Raw genomic sequence first — 18032 nt, 5'->3', positions numbered from 1 at the left:
TAAAGAAAGGTTTTTAGGCCTTTTCTTAAAGGCTTCAGTGGTCTGTGGAGAGCTGCCTTCATTTTAAATTCACTTGTCGGAGGTCCAGACGTTGGTGCTCCGTGGAGCGGAGTTTACTTTCTTAGAGGAAGCTATACAATAATTTTCAAGTCAATAAAATCAGTTTGATTAATATTGGGGTTTAGTCGGTAGTTTGTTTTTTACGTTGACGTCACTAACTCCAACTTCCATACTGAGTGTACCTTTCATTTGTAAATAACTTTAATCTAGCTCAGTTTATTATTTCTCATTTGGTGTGCATCTCTTTTTCTGGGGCCAACAAACCGGTTGTAACCATGGTAACCAGCATTTAAATGTATCGCCCTATAAAAACATGTGGCTGAACAAGTCCGACTGGTCTGCAGCGTGAGCTTGTTGAACACAGATAAAAACAGCGTTCAGTTTTAAAGTACATCTGAAAGCTTTTCATTTAGTTTAGCAAGAGTCAACACGCTCTGGGTTTCCTGTCAACGCCACCATGTCTGAGTATTTCCAAAGATTAGACTGTGTTTTTTAATAGTATAAAGTTTAATAGAGATGTTTTAAGACTAAACAAGAGTAGTTTGATCACTCCTCTCTCTGTAGTTTCACATCGTTCATTAAGGCTGTCTGACTGATCCCTGTCTGCTGAAAGTCACTTTAAAAACTAACGTCTGTATTTCAGCTGCTTGTTGGTTATCAAACTAATAGTAACAACGCATTTAGGCTAAACTTAACTAATCATATGCCTTTTTGCTGTAATATCATCTGGAGCTTGATGGTTCTTGTTAACATCACAATTGTGTACGTGTGTAAGGTCCTAAATACATTCAATAGAAAACCATTAAAAACACAATGTGTCCATCTCCATTACTGTCACATCATACATGTATTCATGTGATAAAACTGCTACCATGCTGCTTATTCTGCTATTAGAGTCAAATTACATTTGAAGAAGGCTAAATGTTTTTAAATGCCACTTTAATATTCCTCTGTGTTGTGTTCAGGTGTCTTTCTGACAAATTCAAATTCAAAGACGTTATCCTCGTGTGCACAGTAGCTACAGTGTAGACATGGTAATGCAAAACTAAAGACCCAGGCTCCTCCCACAATGCAACATGAATATATATAGAACATAAAACAAATAAATAAAATACAAATATTGAAAGAAATAACAGAATAGAAATTAAATAGTGCATACAACGGACTTTCATATTTTTCTGTATACTTTTATTGAGCATAGGAGTAGGGGTTTAATTACATTACATTCAAGATTATTTTCAACATGACACCAAACATGTACTTGCTCCAAAAATAATTAAATGAACTAATACCAAAAAGAAAGAAAACACATTCAAGAAAAGATCTATGAAAAAAACTAAAACAAATTAAATGTATCCTCAGATGTCCCTCATATCAAATCAGCTGTTCACACACACACACACACACACACACACACACACACACACACACACACACACACACACACACACACACACACACACACACACACACACACACACACACACACACACACACACACACACACACACACACACACACACACACACACACACACACACACACACACACACACACACACACACACACACACACACACACACACACACACACCAAAACCTTATAAACAACATTATGGCACACTTCCTATAAACTATCTCGACTGTGAAGAGGTATGTTCAGCTCATCGGAGAACAGCTCATGGTGTTCTTAATTATATTATTTGGTGCCTTTTTACTTTCTTTTCTTCTCATGTATCATTTCAATCTCAATTCTTCACTTTCTTCTTACACATTACATTTCAGCATAAAGCATTCCCACTTCTTCAGGAATTGCATTCTCTAGTTCAATATGTTTTTCTTCTATGATATTACAGTTTCAAAGGCAGGTAATAGAGTTTTTAGAATTCATCAGATTTGTTCAAATTGTGTAGTCGAATGGGTTTGCTGATGAAGCAGCAATGAAAACATTTAAAGAAGAATATGCATTGATCTCAATCTGATAATAAAGTGTATACAACGCCCATCCCTTAAAACACATTAATTTATAACATTACATGATATTGAACCTGATTTCAAATCAAAGGGTTGTTCTACTCGGTGTGATTGACAGGAGAGATGATCAGAGGGGCAGAGTTTTCACCACCATCGTTGTAACAAGGACCAAAATATGGGTAGAGTTTCTCTTTGAAGCAGCAGCCAGTGAAGGAGTAGATCAGAGCTGCAGCATCAACATCATAAAAGGAGACCAGACCCTCCTCATAATCCACAAACACCCCCACCTTCTGAGGCTGAGACTTCAGAGAGAGACGGACCCCAGGACCAGCACAAGCTTTGTCCTCATTTTCATTCCTCAACACTATCGTCCAGTAACCTTTCTGAGGAGACAGTGAGATGTTTCCCTTCCTGTTGATCGACTCGCTGACCACTCCTAGATCCCACTCCTAGATCCCACTTAGTCTTCCCTTTAACCTGAACCTCGCAATAAATCTTCCTGAAGAGAAACTCTGCTTTGCTAAGACATTGGGAGAAGTATCAAACCTCTCTGGATTGTTTGGGAGATTCTTCTTCACATCACCATGTTTCACTTGTTTTCCATCAGCAGACAGGATGAGTCTGGGAAGTGCTGTATCAGGATCAAGAGTCACCTCCACCTCAGACTGCTGGACCCTCTTCAGCTCCACCTCAGACTGCTGGACCCTCTTCAGCTCCACCTCAGACTGATGGACCCTCTTCAGCTCCACCTCAAGAAGCTTCTTCATCTGTTTCCTGAGCGTCTCCTCCAGCTGAGTCACAGCTCTCCCCACAGTCCCCTCATATGAAGGTGGACGGACCCTGACTTCTGTCCAGTTCTTGGTGGGTGGAGCAGCGTTCAGGGACGTGAAGCTTTGGAGGAGGTGGAGCTGGTCTTCAGAGCGTGAGAGCTGCTCCACCTCAGAGCTTCTCTTCTTCAGCTCAGAGACTTCCTGTTCCAGCTCTTTGATGAAGCCTTCAGCCTGTTCCTCTGTCTCTCTCTGCTTCTCTTTGATGGTGTCCATGAGCTCGGCCTGGCTTCTCTCAACAGACTCCTTCAGAGCGGTGAAGACCTGAACACCATCTGCTATCTCTCTGTCTGCTCCTTCCTTACTGAGCTCCACTGAGCGATTCATCTCCTCGATCTTCAGTCGTCTCTTCTGGATCATCTGCTGAGTTTCAGCCTCTGTCTTCCCCAGCTCAGCCTTCTTTCCTTAATATCCTTCTTTCAGAGGAACAACATCATGTGTCTTGTGGTCTAAAACAGTGCAGAGCATGCAGACACACATCTGGTCGGTCTTACAGAACAGCTCCAGCAGTTTATCGTGCTTCACACACATCCTGCCTTCCAGGTTCTCCTCAGGGTCGATCAGCTGATGTTTCTTCAGGCCTGCTCTTGTCAGGTGAGGCTCCAGGTGAGTCTCACAGTAGGACTCCAGACACACCAGGCAGGACTTCAGGGCCTTCAGTCTGGTTCCAGTGCAGACGTCACAGGGAACTTCTCCTGGTTTGACAACGTGTTGCTCTGAGCTGCTGCTGCTGGCTTTCTGTTGAGCTGACTGTCTGAACTCAGAAGCCATCTCAGAGATGAACGTGTTGACCAGCAGTTCAGGCCTTGAGTAGAATAACTTTTTACAGTTAGCACACTGATAGGGGACTTTAGTGTCCCAGTGTTGAGAGATGCAGGCTTTACAGAAGTTGTGTCCACATGGTGTGCTGACTGGATCAGTGAACACATCCAGACAGATGGAGCACAGAAACTGATCTTCAGTCAGCAGACAGCTGGCAGCAGACATGTCTTCACTCTGAGGACTAAAAACATATATTTTTAATAATTTGTTTATTTGGAATCAAACTGAGTGAAAGTGAATTAGAGCCCAGATTTTTTATTTTTATTTTTTTCCCCGGAAGTGAGGGACCGCTGGCAAGTTGCTGCCGCGCCTCCTGTTGTCTGTCGATTGTTTCGTGCTGTTTCTGTTGAATGTTGTCTTGTGCAACTGGACTCCAAATCCGTCAGCTACAAACCCGTCTGTCCCATCTAAGATTGTGACGATTAATTTAGCCGTTTAACAATCCGTACACGTGCTAATGCTACTGTGCTGTCACTCGGTAGCTTGAAGCTAGCCGCGCCGGTACACGGCTCACCGTACTGGACTACTTGGGCCGTGCTCTATTTCACCTGATGGCCTGATCTGGTGCGCCCTGCAAAGCACACCTGTTCGGATCTGTCCGCTGCCATTCTGCCAGCTCTCCTGGGTGCACATATCCCCCTGTGGATTGCTGCCAACACGAAGGCCGCCCCACACAGGTTAGCTACTACTGGCTAACCTGTCACTCGTCCCCAGCGCCATACATCTGGTTTCTCCGCCTCGAGAGAAAACCTGCGGCTACAACGAACACGAATACTCGCCCGCCTCAGCAGTGCAGGTTTGTCGCTTCACTTCAACCAATTGGATCATCAAACCGCTGGATTACATTGTTTTTGTTTTGAACTCATCATGTGGATTTTTAAACTGCTCATATGGAGCGCTCTGTGTCTCACGGTAACGAGCACGTCTCTTCCGCTGCGTTACTCTGCAACGGAGCTGCTACGTCTCCGGTCTTACTCCAGGACCCCTCCAGCTCTGCTTGCCCATCACTCTACTATTCTCAAACGACCAAGATACATTCACCGTGGATGTGGACGAAACTTTGAGTACACAAAACACAGCAATAACAAAACAATCTGCTCTTTCTGGTCCACTGAGCCACGCCCCCCTCGCATTGCCCGTGCTCTCAATCACAGTGTGTTATCCCCCCTGTCTAAAGCATCCACATACGCACAACTTACCTGTCTGAAACTATGTCTGTTTAACATAAGATCCCTCACCAATAAGCCCCAGCTGGTTTCTGTCTTCATTATGGACAAAAAGCTTGATTTGTTATGCCTCACTGAGACCTGGCAACAGTCTGATGACTTCTCCCAGCTTAATGCAGCTGTCCCTCCGGGTTATGCTTTTATTAGTAAACCCCGTGCCACTGGGAGGGGGGGGGGCTTGCTGTGTTGCACCGTGAACACTTTAAAGTCATTGCTGTCACTGTCCCCCATCACTCCTCTTGTGAATGCTTAGTTGTAAAACTCACTGGCCCCAAACCCATCATCATTATTTCCATCTACAGACCGCCGAAGCCCTCTGCTGTTTTTCTCACTGAATTTTCATCATTACTAACATCTGTATGTGCAATGTCCCCTACTGTTATCCTCTTAGGTGACTTTAACATCCACATTGACGACCCATCCAATGTTTTTGCAAATGATTTCATCTCACTCCTGGACTGCCTCGATATCACACAACATGTCAACCTCCCAACACATAACAAAGGTCACATACTGGACTTACTCTGCTGCACTGGCATCACTCCCATTAACCTTGCTGTCATTGAATTCCCAATTTCTGACCATAAAGCTGTAATTTTTGATATCCATGCCCCCCTTTCCAAAACCAAAGAACAACGGTCCATCACCTTCAGAAACATTAAACACATTAACCCCACAGATCTCACCACTCTGATTAATTTCTACCCCAATCCTCCAACATCCACCCACCCTGCTGACCTGGTGAATCACTATAATAACTGTCTCTCCTCTTCCCTCACTTCCCTGGCTCCCCTGAAAACTCGCAAAGTTTCATTCACCCCCTTGGTTCACCTCTGAGCTACGTCAGCTCAAAACAACTGGCCGCCGACTGGAGCGGCTGTGCAAGAGCACCGGACTCTCAGTTCACACGCAAATGTACTCGGATCACCTTCACCTCTACAAGAACGCGCTTTCCAATGCCAAGTCCTCATATTACTCCAACCTCATCAGCACTGGTAACAACAGAGTTCTTTTCTCCACAGTCAGTCACCTACTTCAGCCTCCTCAAACCCTCCCTCCAGATATCTCCATTGACCAATGTACTGACTTTCTGCAATTTTTTCACTCCAAAATTAACACCATTCACCTAGAGCTGGCCTCAGCATGCACCTCCTCAAGTGATCCACCCTGGATGTCTACCACTGGTCCATCACTCATCAGCTCCCTCTCCATCTTCACCCCAGCATCGGAATACACCATCTCAGAGCTCATCCGTAAAGCTAAAACCACCACCTGTCAGCTTGATCCTCTTCCCACCACCCTGGTCAAGGCTTGCCTACCAGCCATATCACCCATGATCACTGACATAATTAACTCCTCCCTCACCTCTGGAATTGTACCCACCTCCCTCAAACTGGCTGCAATCACTCCCATCCTTAAAAAACCCGGTACTGACCCAGCCGATCTAAACCACTACAGGCCCATCTCCAACCTACCCTTCATTTCCAAGACCCTTGAGAGGGTGGTTGCCGCACAGCTTCAGTCCCATCTTGACACAAACAACCTCCATGAACCCTTCCAATCTGGTTTCCACCAAAAACACAGTACTGAAACAGCCCTGGTTAAAATCACCAACGACCTCCTCCGTGCAGCTGACTCCGGACTTCTCACCATCCTCATCCTCCTTGACCTCAGCGCTGCATTCGATACCATCTCTCACCCACTACTCCTGGACCGCCTGGCTGGCATTGGGATCACTGGTGTTGCACTATCCTGGTTCTCATCATACCTCACTGACAGACAACAGTTTGTACAACTCGGTAATCACAAGTCACAAGAAAGTGCTATTTCACTGGGTGTCCCCCAGGGGTCAGTACTGGGTCCACTCCTATTCATAATATATCTCCTCCCCCTGGGCAAAATCCTCCGTCACCATGAGGTTAATTTCCACTGCTACGCCGATGACACACAGGTCTACATTTCCTCCAAACCCACCACTGCCCTCCCCCCAACCTCCCTCACCACCTGCCTTGAGGACATCAGGAGCTGGATGAGCAGGAACCTCCTGAAGCTTAACGGTAGCAAAACTGAGGCCCTGCTCATCGGCTCCAAATCCACCCTCACCAATTCACATATCACCCCAGCATCAAACATTATCATCGACGGCTTCCCCATACCATTCGCTGCCCAAGTGAAAAGCCTCTGTGTCATTCTGGACGGCTCCCTCTCATTTGCACCACACATAAAAAACATCACCCGCAACGCCTTCTTTCATCTTCGGAACATCTCCAGACTCTGCTCATCTCTGTCCCAACCCAGCACTGAAATCCTGGTCCACTCATTCGTCACATCCAGGATTGATTACTGCAATGCACTTCTGACTGGCCTTCCCATCAAGCTCCTCAATAGACTGCAAATAATCCAGAACTCTGCTGCCCGGATCATCACCCGCACCAACTCATCCGACCACATCACCCCCGTTCTCACTCAGCTACACTGGCTTCCTGTACGCTACCGTATTGACTACAGACACATTCTACTCATATACAAAGCTGTCCATAACCTTGCCCCCATCTACATCTCTGACCTCCTTCAGGAGTACACCCCCTCCCGCACCCTCCGCTCTTCGTCCGTAGGACTTCTCACCGTCCCAAGCTATCGCCTCAAAACCATGGGTGCTCGAGCTTTCAGCTGCTCGGCTCCCAGACTCTGGAACACCCTGCCACGACACATCCGACAGTCTGGTTCCATAACGACATCCCAAACCCAACTCAAAACCCACCAGTTCAAACTGGCATTTTCTCTATAATCTGTACCCTGTGTCCTTTTGTAGTCAATTTCCTGTTGTTTGTCTTGTCTTACCACGGCTGATACTTCACTAAATCCACTGTTTTAATTTGTAAGGTAAAATTGTAAATGTAAACTGTAAATCCGTAACCCTGTAAGGTGTCCTTGGGTGATATGAAAGGCGCCCCCCAAAATAAATGTATTATTATTATTATTAGATGTGCTGAGAAAGTAAGAGATACCATAGAGATCTTTTTCTCAACACTAATAAATGAATCAAATATGATATTAAATTGTTCAGACTAAATCTTATTAGGAATAAATAACAAAGATTAACTTACAAACATTAATTTGAGCCAACTAGAATATATAGTTAAAAAGCACACAGGACCATGACAGGGAGAGTAAAAAGGTGCATGTGTTCAGGTACTGTACTTGTGTACTGAGATATTTCCACTTTTCCATTTAAATCTTTATTTGTACTTTCCCACAAAAATATCAGCAGGACCTAATGCACTTTTCACTCCAATAAATGAATTGTTCACAGGTAGTTTGTTACTGCAGATAGTACAAAATAAATGAATCAACTAAATAGTGATTTAATAAAATTGTATCAATAATTATATATTCAATAATATATTTGACTTTTAAAAAAGGACATTATTTTTATTTATTTATGTTTTCAATTAATGATCGAGTACTTCCTACCCCGCTATAAATTGATGTACATGTATCCTCAATCATCCTTGTGTTTATTATTACAGCCAAACCACTTAATTTTTCGTTCTGTTAATAAAGTCAAAGGCCTATGTATTCTTGTTTTTGCTCCTAAACGACCTTGCATGTGGCTCCTGTAAATCCCTTCTGCACTCTGTCTGCAGCTGGTCTGCCTGCCTGGGTCGCTGTCAGTGACACAGGAAGGTTAGAGGAGATAACATCAGTATGAGTGAAGCACTTCAGACAGTCATGTAATGGATGCCTAAACGCCATTGTGTCAGACTCGTGACAAAGATAGTTAGTTATATTTGTTGTCTTTTCTTTGGCACTGACAACATGCTGCGTACATTTAACACTGCTTATTACACGGTTTCGTTGAATGCTTGATTCTGATTGGGAAATTTCAGAGGTCAATATGACAGTAGTACAGACCGATGTTAAGCACTATAAAGACTAAAGAGGATCAAGAGAGAGAAAGAGGTTAAAAGATGGAGTGCTGGACGTCGGATACCAGAAGCAAACAGACAGGAAGTAAACACTAACAGGAACACGGTATGGGCTACAGACAGGAAGTGAACACTAACAGGAACACGGTACGGGCTACAGACAGGAAGTGAACACTAACAGGAACACGGTACGGGCTACAGACAGGAAGTAAACACTAACAGGAACACGGTACGGGCTACAGACAGGAAGTAAACACTAACAGGAACACGGTATGGGCTACGGACAGGAAGTGAACACTAACAGGAACACGGTACGGGCTACAGACAGGAAGTACACACTAACGGGAACACGGTATGGGCTACGGACAGGAAGTGAACACTAACAGGAACAAGGTTAGGGCTACAGACATGAAGTAAACACTAACAGGAACACGGTATGGGCTACAGACAGGAAGTGAACACTAACAGGAACACGGTTAGGGCTACGGACAGGAAGTGAACACTAACAGGAACAAGGTTAGGGCTACAGACAGGAAGTGAACACTAACAGGAACACGGTACGGGCTACAGACAGGAAGTGAACACTAACAGGAACACGGTTAGGGCTACGGACAGGAAGTGAACACTAACAGGAACACGGTAAGGGCTACAGACAGGAAGTAAACACCAACAGGAACACGGTATGGGCTACAGACAGGAACTAAACACTAACGGGAACACGGTACGGGCTACAGACAGGAAGTGAACACTAACAGGAACACGGTAAGGGCTACAGACAGGAAGTGAACACTAACAGGAACAAGGTTAGGGCTCTGTAGTGTTTAAGGACTTGTTTGTGGAAACTGTGAACAGACTTGGACATAAAAAATGGATCAGAGCTGCCTTCATTTTAAATTCATTTGTCGGAGGTCCAGACGTTGGTGCTCCGTGGAGCGGAGTTTACTTTCTTAGAGGAAGCTATACAATCATTTTCAAGTCAATAAAATCAGTTCGATTAATATTGGGGTTTAGTCGGTAGTTTGTTTTTTACGTTGACGTCACTAATTCCAACTTCCATACTGAGTGTACCTTTCATTTGTAAATAATTGTAATCTAACTCAGTTTATTATTTCTCATTTGGTGTGCATCTCTTTTTCTGGGGCCAACAAACTGGTTGTCAACATGGTAACCAGCATTTAAATGTATCGCCCTATAAAAACATGTGGCTGAACAAGTCCGACTGGTCTGCAGCGTGAGCTTGTTGAACACAGATAAAAACAGCGCTCAGTTTTAAAGTACATCTGAAAGCTTTTCATTTAGTTTAGCAAGAGTCAACGAGCTCTGGGTTTCCTGTCAACGCCACCATTTCTGAGTATTTCCAAAGATTAGACTGTGTTTTTTTAATAGTATAAAGTTTAATAGAGATGTTTTAAGACTAAACAAGAGTAGTTTGATCACTCCTCTCTCTGTAGTTTCACATCGTTCATTAAGGCTGTCTGGCTGATCCCTGTCTGCTGAAATTCACTTTCAAAACTAACGTTTGTATTTCAGCTGCTTGTTGGTTATTAAGCTAATGGTAACAACGCATTTAGGCTAAACTTAACTAATCATATGCCTTTTTGCTGTGATATCATCTGGAGCTTGATGGTTCTTGTTAACATCACAATTGTGTACGTGTGTAAGGTCCTAAATACATTCAATAGAAAACCATTAAAAACACAATGTGTCCATCTCCATTACTGTCACATCAGCCATGTATTCATGTGATAACACAGCTACCATGCTGCTTATTCTGCTATTAGAGTCAAATTACATTTGAAGAAGGCTAAATGTTTTTAAATGCCACTTTAATATTCCTCTGTGTTGTGTTCAGGTGTCTTTCTGACAAATTCAAAGACGTTATCCTCGTGTGCACAGTAGCTACAGTGTAGACATGGTAATGCAAAACCCGGGCTCCTCCCACAATGCAACATGAATATATATAGAACATAAAACAATTAAATAAAATACAAATATTGAAAGAAATAACAGAATAGAAATTAAATAGTGCATACAACGGACTTTCATATTTTTCTGTATACTTTTATTGAGCATAGGAGTAGGGGTTTAATTACATTCAAGATTATTTTCAACATGACACCAAACATGTACTTGCTCCACAAATAATTAAATGAACTAATACCAACAAGAAAGAAAATACATCCAAGAAAAGATCTATGAAAAAACTAAAACAAATTAAATGTATCCTCAGATGTCCCTCATATCAAATCAGCCACACACACACACACACACACACACACACACACACACACACACACACACACACACACACACACACACACACACACACACACACACACACACACACACACACACACACACACACACACACACACACACACACACACACACACACACACACACACACACACACACACACACACACACACACACACACCATTATGGCACACTTCCTATAAACTATCTCGACTGTGAAGAGGTATGTTCAGCTCATCGGAGAACAGCTCATGGTGTTCTTAATTATATTATTTGGTGCCTTTTTACTTTCTTTTCTTCTCATGTATCATTTCAATCTCAATTCTTCACTTTCTTCTTACACATTACATTTCAGCATAAAGCATTCCCACTTCTTCAGGAATTGCATTCTCTCGTTCAATATGTTTTTCTTCTATGATATTACAGTTTCAAAGGCAGGTAATAGAGTTTTTAGAATTCATGAGATTTGTTCAAACTGTGTAGTCGAATGGGTTTGCTGATGAAGCAGCAATGAAAACATTTACAGAAGAATATGCATTGATCTCAATCTGATAATAAAGTGTAAACTACGTCCATCCCCTAAAACACATACATTTATAACATTACATGATATTGAACCTGATTTCAAATCAAAGGGTTGTTCTACTCGGTGTGATTGACAGGAGAGATGATCAGAGGGGCAGAGTTTTTACCACCATTGTTGTTACAGGGACAAAAGAATGGGTAGAGTTTCTCTTTGAAGCAGCAGCCAGTGAAGGAGTAGATCAGAGCTGCAGCATCAACATCATAAAAGGAGACCAGACCCTCCTCATAATCCACAAACACCCCCACCTTCTGAGGCTGAGACTTCGGAGAGAGACGGACCCCAGGACCAGCACAAGCTTTGTACTCATTTTCATTCCTCAACACTATCAGCCAGTAACCTTCCTGAGGAGACAGTGAGATCTGTCCCTTCCTGTTGATCGACTCTCTGGCCACTCCTAGATCCCACTTAGTCTTCCCTTTAACCTGAACCTCGCAATAAATCTTCCTGAAGAGAAACTCTGCTTTGCTAAGACATTGGGAGAAGTATCAAATCTCTCTGGATTGTTTGGGAGATTCTTCCACACATCACCATCTTTCACTTGTTTTCCATCAGCAGACAGGATGAGGCTGGGATGTGCTGTATCAGGATCAAGAGTCACCTCCAAGTGCAGATATCACATAAATCAATCGACAGTAAGGAGAATTCTTACTTCCGGGTGTACAATTCTCCGTTATCCAATGGGAATGGACGCTCGTAATACAATACAGGGGACATGATCATTATCTTTTAAATAACGTTAACTAAAGGGAACAATCTATTTGACACAGCTGAAGCTCTGGCATTCCTTAAAAACTAACTAATTTAATAAAAATCACAGTTGCATTACACACAATGCACTGTTTTTTGAGAACACAAATTCGTAACTAATGTAATTTTTACATTCTGACGAATTTTTTTAATTATTATGAATACAAATAAAATAAAAGAAGCCTCCCGTGAGTTACTACAAGCTATAAAGTAGAGTTAAAAAAACGTTTTATAGAATAAAAGCTCACTGCGGGACGTTGTAGAAATGCGTGTGTGCACCACGACAAAGGAGCCTCATTCACTTTACATTGGGGTTGTTTGCGTGGTGCAGACACGCAAATGTAACAAAGTTCGTGACTCCACCACGCATTGTGGTGTTAAGGAGTCGTGGTGGAGTCACGCATTCAGGTGAGATCAGGTTGGAAGTTTGGTGGCGTTCTGAGTATGTCAGTTTGAATTATGACATCATCGTGTTCCACGGCGAGGGATCGCCTCGCATCGAGCGAACGTGAACTTTGGCGCCAAATCACGGCTACGGCGTGCGAAAGAAAAAAACTTCCGTCATAACTTTTAGTTGCCCATGTCTCGAGATGCTACCCGACGAATTTCGAGTCTGTACAGATAGAGTCCCTAAGAGAAGATAGATTTTGTGCGGAGGACGAAAAACGCGATAAATCGCGTTTTTCCGATTTACATTGACGCCCACGTCACTGTAGTCGCATGGGCTACCTACTGTCATGATTTAGGCGACTTTTAATGGGCTTTTGCCCCTCGTTTACCCTGTTTTTTGTGGGTTTTGCATGGTTATCGCTCGCGTTGCGAGCGACTAAATTGATCGTAACGATATCAATTATGCGAGTTGCAGTCTGGGCTCGCGCGGCCCATCAGCCGTCATGATTTCCGAACCTTTTCTGTGCTTTTGCCGGTCATTTTCTCTGTTCTGGGTGTTTTTCGCAGGTTTATCAATTCAATAGGGTCTTCACCGACCTCTGGTCTCAGACCCTAATATTAATGATGTGTTCCTGTCCTCCTTCAGTGTCTGCAGTGCTGCCGGCAGTCATGTTCAGGTAGAGAACAACCGGCTAAATGACGCCCACCATGCGGAAACATCTGGAAAGGATCCGTTTCCGGGGCCAGAGACAGGACGAGTTCCTGGATCTGATTCTCCCAACACCTCCGACACAGAGAGCAACGAGGAGGTCGTGAGCAGACCTCGAGTCTCCGCCAGAGTCAGAGCAGCATAGTGACGCTCAGGTACACTAACACACCAGAGAAACTCCAGGGGATTTTAGCCTTTGCAGACCATTTACATGCACCAATACTCTATAACACTACAGGAGGGGGAAAACCTACCAAAACAGGTCCTCTTTAAAGATCTCCAATTATACTATTTTTAGGCATATATTATAGGTATAGTTATATATATATAAAAAAATAAATAATCATGTCTATGAAGTGTTTTGTTCCACACACCAAACAGATCACCCCTTCTATTTCTGCCTGTTACTAAAGTGCTGATTCTGGGTGAGTAGCTACGAGGCCACGCCCCCAGCAGAGCTGCATGTGTGCAGAAAACTGAAGAGAGAAGCAGAAACTCCATATCATGTTCCAAACCACATCAATTATTATTTCCGAAACAGTTTGGAGCTCAAACTCTTTTCAAAGTTCCTTTTTTTATTTCCTGCTTCTTTACACAGTACAGCGTTAGCTCTGAGTGTTAGCGCTGCATGCTAATGGGAAAATGAAAATATCTGAAAAAAAAAAAATCTGAATCCCAGAAGATACACATAATACACACATAATACACATCCAGGCTGGTCCCGTTCGAATCCAGTTTTGGATAGTCTGCCGTGGTTTCGTTCCATTTCAAAGAGCTGTTTGATCCCCGAGCTTGAAGATCATGCACGAGGACTAGTCCCAAATGATAGCTGGGGATTATGGGTAGTGTAGTGTCTTAGGCCATCCTAAAGTCCGAAATGTTTTTCGGATTTCATATTGTATTAACACTTGCCAACCCTGAGACCTCCGAAATCGGGAGCATTTCAAAACCACCGTTGGGGGGGGGGGGGGGGGGGGGTGCTAGTGGATCGCCGGAGCTGTTAGATTAACATTAACATGCTTATTGTAGTTGTAAGTGCACTGCCTTACGGCCTAGCACCATCCCTGATGGAGCATATGGAAAGGAGTGAGCAGAGGGTAGAGTTGTTGATTCTTGTTCTGTTTTCTATGACTATCTTCCTCACCCTCTCAGACTTTCAGTTGCACCCTACTAAAGAGACGCGCTACCATGGAAACCAAACAATGGTGTAGCTGTAATAAAGTCAGAGTGGAAACCGTCGTGAGTAAATCTGATTTTGTCAGAAATCGGGAGAAATATGACCCCGGGAGGAAAACGGGAGAGGGCTATGAAATCGGGAGTCTCCCGCGAAAATCAGGAGGGTTGGCAAGTATGCATTAACACCATATCCCTACATGCATTGCGGCTAAAACATCCAATCAGCGAGCTTCAAGCTGAGGATATTGGGTAATCAGTTCAGTTGCTGTGTATCGCAATGATGCTCGAAATGTCCCTTATAGGCCTACGTCTGTTTCCGGTTATTTTTATTTTGAAATTCAGTTCCTGACAGACGCCAAAAAAGCCAGAGATTATGGAATTAAACAAATAAATAAAAACAAGGATAATTGTGTGTTATTGGTGAGTAAATAATGTTATTAGAAAAGAATAACAAATTAGAAGGAAAAAGATTAAAAAAAATACAGATTTCAGTATTTTGAGACTGAGCCATTGCTTTTCCTCACAGAAGGCAAAAAAAGTCCGACATTATACGATGTAAAATAAAAACAATAATCGTGGCTTGATATTGAGTGAGAACATGTTTTTATGAACCACACCGCTTCCGGTCTTCCACGACCCGACCGGACAAAAAGACAATAACATACTACCAATAGAAATACATTGCTTTAAAAATCGTCACAAAAAAAGGGGGAAATCGTGTTGGTGAACGCGAAATCAATCAATCGATTAAATGTCGTGACTATAACACGAAATGCCGTGAGACTGGGTTGAATGTCGTGAGGTAGAAATATACAAATGGAAATAGTCAAGTACATTTTTTTAAGCTACTTTACTTAAATTGAGAACTAGTGAAAACAGATCAAACATTTGTAAAAAGACAAAAATTGTTTAAAAAAAAAATCCATTGGCTCTTTGTCGACTTTATTCAAACTATACAAGCAGTGTGCAGAGGTGGACAACATAAAGTTAACATCACACAGACAGCTGAGATGTAACAACTTCATTTCCCTCGTTTGTTAAACCACTGCAGCCTAATGTTTAATGATCAGATATTGTTGATTCTCGCAGTAACTGTCAATACATTCTGTACCAACATACAGTAATTAAAGCATGAATCTACCCTTTTAAAACGTATCGGAGACACCCATCATTTCTCCCTCAATTTAAAATGATTAAAACAAAAAACATGTATCTTCTGTTGAAGATAACCTTTTGCTCCTTCACAATCCTTTGATTCAGGAAGATGGGTTGCTTCCACACTTGTTTTGCGCTCACACATTCGACAAACCCCCCACCAAGCACTCACCACTTCCCTCTGAAACTCACTCATCCACCCTTTCTTAAAGCTCATCAAAATACCTCTATCCCCCACACTTATTTAACACATCCCGAAAACACCTTCCATATACCCTCGCCCCTGAAGCCCTACTATATATACCCACACTATCAAACACTCCTTTCATGCGCCCCATATCCTTAACTGTTATCGTGGTGTCATGAGCACACGGATACACCCAGCTTTCCTTTCCCCCGTACCTCCACTCCCTCCACATCCTCATTCTGCTGCAGCAGGCCTGCCAGTGGCTCCGCTGACAACGCATACAGCATCGCCGAGAGGGCCTCCATGCCGGACTGACCTCTCTAGCCTAAACACATTAGTTAAAATCCCATTCACCTTTACACAACTACCCGCTCTACCATAAACTCTCCTGATCCATCCCACTAGCCTCCTCCCAAGCCCCGCCTTCTCTCACACCTTAAACAAATACCCATGATTCACCCTATCAAAAGCTTTATTCAAAACTAAACTTACAACCACCCCACCTTTAGCTCCCTTCAGATAACTTATCACATGCCTTATACTACTGATTGAGTCACTAATATCCCTGCCCGGTATGCTGCATGCCTGCGCGCTCCCCACTACTGTACCTATCACCCTCTTGATCCCATTAGCCAACACCCTTGCTAACATTTTGTAATCACTATGTAACATACTCAGTGGCCTATAATTCTACCCTTTTTAAACAAAATACTGATCACCCCCGTTGGTAGCCGGCAATTCAGCCCTCTCTTCTAAACGTTTGTATAGCTCCAGAAGTAGAGGCACCATGTTTCTTTTTCCAACCCCAAAAAGGAACCCGTACGTTTCTCCCCCTCCACTAAATATCTAGCCCTCCTCCGAGCTATTGCTCCCACACACCTCGTCCTCTCTCTCACCCAACTCATCCCTCAACCCATGATATTCTCCTACATCTCTCCCCGTCTCTACCTCAACCTTCTCTGCCTCTTTATCCAACTCTTTTCTCCCTCTCTTATTTCTCACACTACTATACTTAATGCTATAGATCAATCCTAGTCTGTTTTAAAACCCCTCAACCACCTGCTTCCTAGAAAAACCCGTCCATACACATTTCTCTCCCTCCATACCGTTATCCCTCATTACCTTTTGTAACATACCCCGTGAAGAATCACTTTTAAAACACATCTATTCTCCCACACCACACATTGAAATCACCAACAACCACAGTTTCCCCACACTTCCCAAACCCTCAAAAAACATCCCCCTCCCCTTTTCCTCATTCGGCGCATATACATTGATTAGCTTAGACACGTCCTCCATATCCTCAAACACCAATCATTCCACATCATCATCCTCAACTTTCCTCACATTCTCTACCACCCGTTGTAATTTAAATCGCCCCCCCCCCCAGCATTCACACCCCCGTTATTTACAAACACATCACCCATCCACCCCTTCTTAACATCCTCGACACACCTTTCATCCCAATGTGTCTCCTGAAAACAGATAATGTCCGTGGCACACAAAGGAATAGCTTGCTCCCTTCTGTCCTTCTTCTTAAGCCCATGTCCATTACATGAAGCAAAAGATGTTGATTACGAAGAGGAAGAGAGAAATTAAATTCTCCATTCTTTCCCCCGTGTCTGGACCTGCACGCTTGCATCTTGCGTTTTCCTCCCCATCGCCTCTCTTCCTCTGGCTCGTCCCCTCGCCGTCACACAGGAACCTCTCAGAGCCTCCTCTCCCATCCCGTCCTCACTCTCCTTCATATCCACTTTATCGTCTGCAGACTTTCTGTTGCACTTTTCCATGATATTCAATGTATTGCGATGCACCTGTATGAGTTCAAGTACAGGTTTAGCAAGGCGGTGAGAGATGCTAAACGACTACTCTGAGAAACACCAGTTCTCAGCTAACGACTCTGCGGACAGGTCACAAACTATAAGGCTAAGGCCTCACACTCCGTGAACGACGACGCCTTGCTAAGCGGCAGTGAAACTATGTTTTAGA

At 43.4% G+C, this 18032-nt stretch overlaps 1 pseudogene; it reads right to left on the bottom strand.

Moving 5' to 3' along the window:
- Positions 1 to 2057: 2057 nt before the first annotated feature.
- On the bottom strand, positions 2058 to 3220 carry LOC117448537 (E3 ubiquitin-protein ligase TRIM21-like; annotated as a pseudogene).
- Between the last annotated feature and the right edge of the window lie 14812 nt (positions 3221 to 18032).

This window comes from Pseudochaenichthys georgianus, chromosome 6 (genome assembly GCF_902827115.2).
Source record: "Pseudochaenichthys georgianus chromosome 6, fPseGeo1.2, whole genome shotgun sequence".
Taxonomy (NCBI): Eukaryota; Metazoa; Chordata; class Actinopteri; order Perciformes; family Channichthyidae; genus Pseudochaenichthys; species Pseudochaenichthys georgianus.
This window is presented reverse-complemented; position numbering and strand designations above follow the sequence as displayed.